The following is a 5,282-nucleotide window of genomic DNA, read 5'->3' as shown; positions in this document are numbered from 1 at the left end:
TTGAAGATTTCATCTAATGTTTTTTTTTTTCCTGTTACTGTTATGGCTGAAATGTTGCGGCTCTGTTTTAGTTTAATTTTGTGGTTCACAAACAGCACAGCATCCATAAATTCAAAATGTATTACTTTTCACCACATGGAAATTTACTAACTTCATTAAAATCGATCCCACCCTTCACTGTGTTCTGCCTCTGTGACAGTGACAGAGGCTCTGTCACTGTCTACTCCTGGTTAAATACATTTAAAATTGAATATTGATTGGTTTGCGATGTACAGTATATCACACACAATATGCTCTGCTGGATATTTTGGCAAATTCAGAATCATTTGTTTCGAACCAGTGATTCAGAGCACATACCAAACGTCACATTATTATTATTATTATTATTATTAATGGAACAAATAATTTTTACAAAAAAATTATACCAGATATACAGGAATGGATCATTCAAAAAAGACAAAATAATATACCAGATAGTCTAAAAATTAAAAAAAGGAAAATGCTGCAAAAGACGAAGAGAAAACAAAACAAAAATGGAACAGCAATCAGATATTTCTTCCTTTTCCCTACAGACAGATTCAAGAACCAAAGAACTTGGTGATGTATGGCTAGAGCATTATATGCAAAGAATCTCTCCATAAAATTTAACAGTGTATTATTATTATTATTTTATTTATTTATTTTGATTTGTTATTGACTAATATTAAATATTTTTTTTCAGTGTCTCCATTTCTATTAAGAACCCATCACAATTAGATATGTGTTTTTCAATTTTTTGTTAGTGGATGTAATAATTACCATGCAAAATATAGAAATTAGATATTAGAAAAAACATTTGCTTCTGTGTGTGTAAGAACATATATAGTAACATCTTTTAGGGACAGCATATAATTAACGTTTCTTGGGTCAAATAAAAAAGAACTAACACCAGACCAAAATCTTAAAGACAAATTACAGGTAGGCCTATAAAACAAGCGTATCTAACGTCACGTGATTTCAGTAAACTTCGAAATTAGTTTTGAAATTAGACTGTTTTGTTATTAGTTTAAGTATTTGCTATTGACGGTTCAAATGCAGAGTTTTGCGCAGCACAGAGTAACGCGTCGTGTGTGTGCGTGAGAGTAACAGGGTTACATCACAGGAGAGTGAACAGCCTGTCAGAAATCATAGCTGTCTTAATCACGGCTTGTGTACTGCATCATCACTGTGTCTGTCACGCGACTCTGTTGCCCTTTCGGGCTTGAACTGATGGTAAAACTAACGACATTCTTAACTGTCTTGATATTTACTTTGAAAGCTGAAGCTTGCGATTATGGTAAGGGGTGCTACATTTCTGACGCGTGCTTGTGGTGTTCGGCCAGTCACAATGCACTGGGTCAGCTGGGCAATCAGAGCAGACTGCGCTTGTCAAAGGAGGGGGCTTTGTTGAAAACTACGTGTTTGTGAGAGGCGGGGCATAGAGGACCTACAATAATGTACAGTATTTGAAAAATAATGTGTTTTTTGAACATTAAAGCATGTCAACATATTCTGGGTCATTTTCAATTACTAATTTTGTTGTTGACATAATCGTGTAGCTGTGAAATGGCAGTGAATGCAACAAAATAAAATAAAACTAAAACTAAAAAAAAATTCAACAAATGTATGGCTGCTTTTAATTTTTTCATTAAGATTCCTCTGAACCCATGAACACTAAAACACAGAACCTCTTCTCAACATTATTAACTCCACTTTATTTAGGACCAAAAAAAATAAATACAAATAAAAACACAGAATAGTAATGACAACATAGAGTGAGCAGCACTGTATGGTTGTTTCTTTCTACTTTGGTGGCTACTGTTGTATTGCACTATAGACATTTGATATTTTCATAGCAAGAGCAAGCAATGTCAGTATCCTCATTCATTATTCCCCCATTCAAGTCACATTCCAGAATGTGAAAAATGAATATCAATGCTAAGAGACACTTAACAAAAACCATTTCTAATAACAAACACAAATTATGTCTGTTATGTGTGCAAATGATCTATTATCTATATCTACTTATTGCATGAACATACAAAGCATTTCCAAAAACACTGCTTGACCTTGTGGCACTTTTTTTCTCTCCATGGCTGACAAAGAAATCGTACAAGAACACTGAAAATGTAAGGAAAAAGTCTGGTGTGTAAATGAAGGTCCTTGGCATATAATAAACATCCCAGCCATTTTGCCCTGTTGTGGAAAAATGCTCATAATTTACAATATTAAGACATAGCTTAATTATTAAAACTGTTAGAAAAATTTAAATGATTGTGAAGAGTCTGAGCATCTGACAGCATAAAAATGGCTTTTCTTAAAAGCTTGATTCTTTCACATTTACATTACAAATATAACTTTTGAACACTGAAACATTTATCTTTCTGAATCATCTACAAATATTAAAGAACAACAGTGTCATAACTGTTGTAGCTAGTTTCATATGCTCGTGAGGATTTTCTGTCATCATCACTGACAGTCAGTGGCATCCAAACATTTCAAGTATCCCAAAAATAGTCCATGCAATCTGATCACTTTGTATGATGAACAGACCAATATTCAACAGAGTGTCTGTTTCAGCTTGTGAAATGTCCTGATCCTCTTTCATTCCTCTCCTCTCCTCCCCACTGGCCTCCATCGACTAGCTCTGATTATTAGACTCATCCCAGTCATGATTCACCTGGAAGAAAACAGATGCACAGAAGGTGAAAGAAATGAACAGCATGTTACACAAATACAAGAGTTCAGAAAACAAGAGACACAATCGGCAACAGTCACTGAATAAAATCTGTTTGAAATCTTTCATATTTGATGAGAAATACAGAGTTTGAAATCACTGAATATTTGTGATTTAATCAGATTTATTCAACTTTGACCCCTAAAATTGGATTATTAATGCATCAAGTTGTTTATCAATCATAAACATCAGTTGGATAAGTGAATAAAAAAAAAGCTAAATAATTTCATATGATTTATTTTTTAAACAAATTTAAAATGTTCTGAAACACCTGATTTTAGTATTGGAACTCATACATGATCTCTAATGCTGCAGTTGGTTTTATAGTTTTATTTAGTTTATTTGTGAAGTTGGCTTGTGTTTGTTTTAACGGTTACCTGGACATCTCAAAGGAGAGAGAAAAAAACTCAAACACAAATTCCCTTTTTAATCAGAAAATGTTTTGACTATGGAAACATTTTCAAATAATTAAAAAAACAGCAAATCTCATATTCTCCTTGTTATATCAGCTGTATGTAATACTTGCCATTTTAAGTTACTTATCCATAGGTTCTTCGCTGATGGTAAATTAGAGCAACTGCAGCCAGCAGCAGAACAACAGCAGCAAAACATATTCCTGAGCTGAAGACAGACCTGAATCTGAAACACCTAAAGACAGACAAACATTAGTCTATCTAGAGATAAACAAATTATCAGTTTTACCATTTTGAATGATATTAACACCTTTCCACTTAGGTTATCAGTTTTAAGATAAATGGTGCCTTCTGGTGAATCATTAAAGATAAGGGCCAAACATAATTTGTGTGCAGCAGGAGATTGAGTGTTTGCAAATACAAGTAACTTATTTAATTTTTAATGTTAATATTATGCAATTCACTCATTCTTGTTCAAGCGAGATGTGCTACAGAAATTATTTCTTTTGTTTAACAAAATTCATGTCATTCTCTTTTTGTGGATTATTTTGTCTTCTTGTCTGAGTACTGGTTAGTTTCTTGAATAAACTCAAAGACTCTGTGCCTCTTTACGCTCTGTCTTTTTATCAATCTAATATACTGATTTATTATCAATGTTGGAAACAGTTCTGCTGCTTAATATTTTGGGGAATCTGTGATACTTTTTTCAGGATTCTTTGATTAATAAAAAGTTAAAAAGCATCATATAATAATTGCTGTTAATAGTGTTCATCGTCTGTTTGATTACGTCTTTAATTGATTTTTCCGTACATTTCTGCCATATGTACATTAACTGACAGTCACCACTGATAAGCTACTACTAAATATTGTAGAAACTTAATTCACTGTAAAGTTGCTTTGCAACGATTTGTATCGTGAAATAAACTTGAATTGAACTGAATTTAAAAAAAATAAAAATTTTCAAATAAAAATTTTTTCTAATAATTTAAGTCTAACAATAATTTAACACATTCTTGCTAAATAAAACTATTTATTTCTTTTGAAGAAAAAAGTCAAGTCTGAAGTCTTTAACTTGGAGTCTGAGTCAAGTCTCGAGTCTTTGGTCACGAGTCCGAGTCGAGTCTCAAGTCATTTAATGGCTCACTAAAAAAATCCCATTCAGAATCCTCATGTATTGAAATCTTCCTATTTACAAAGCTGTTTTATAGGCTATAGACAAAATATATATTCTATGATTTGCTTTGTAAAAAAAAAAAAAAAAGAGGTGTTAAGATGTAAGGTTATTGTACATCCAGGATGTTATTTATAGGCTATGTTTTAATCTAACCCATTCTCATCAATCTGCGTATAAATAACACGACTTTACACTTTCTAATTGCGTCCATTAACATGTTCAAAACATGTCCGATCTACCATATGACACACAAGGAAATATGTGATACAGATATTACAAAACCATACAAATAAATTATTTCTTTATTATACTAGTCAGGGGTATTCAATTACATTTCCAAGAGGCTCCTCTCCAAGATTTCCTCTATATAGCCTATAATATTTGAGTACTGAATAAGCCTTCCTGATCTCACACACACTTTACTGTAGTTACAAACACAAAATTGTCCTGTTTGCTTTTCTAGTACAACCCTCTTTCTTTAGCTCAAGTATGCAAACCTCTTTGCACATGCACTGTAATATGTATTGTATTGAAAGTTAAATGTTCAAATGGCAACATGATCGTTTCATAAAGTATGCGGTTTAATTTTTGCTGGAGGAAACAACTGTAGTGTGATGAGGAAACGCATCTTTAGCCCCCCTAAAAATGGCTTAGCAACGCCCATGATATCAGTTATATTAGTATTTAAGGATAAAAGACTCGAGTTGCTTTTAAAATATTCACGAGTCCTTTTCCTCGAGTCGAGTCAAGTCTGGAGTCATTTCAGGTCTAGTCTGAAGTCAAGTCTGAAGTCTATAAAAATGCGACTCGGGTCCGAGTCACTAACTCGAGTGCCCATCTCTGGTATATGGTAACACTTTATTTTAAGCACCTACTCTCGCTATTAACTAGTTGCTTATTAGCATGCATATTACTAGCATATTGGCTGTTTATTAGTATT

Source organism: Sinocyclocheilus grahami, unplaced genomic scaffold (assembly GCF_001515645.1).
Source record: "Sinocyclocheilus grahami isolate Dianchi unplaced genomic scaffold, SAMN03320097.WGS_v1.1 scaffold1681.1, whole genome shotgun sequence".
Lineage (NCBI taxonomy): Eukaryota > Metazoa > Chordata > Actinopteri > Cypriniformes > Cyprinidae > Sinocyclocheilus > Sinocyclocheilus grahami.
The sequence above is the reverse complement of the archived record's forward strand: the minus strand, read 5'-3'. Positions refer to the sequence as shown.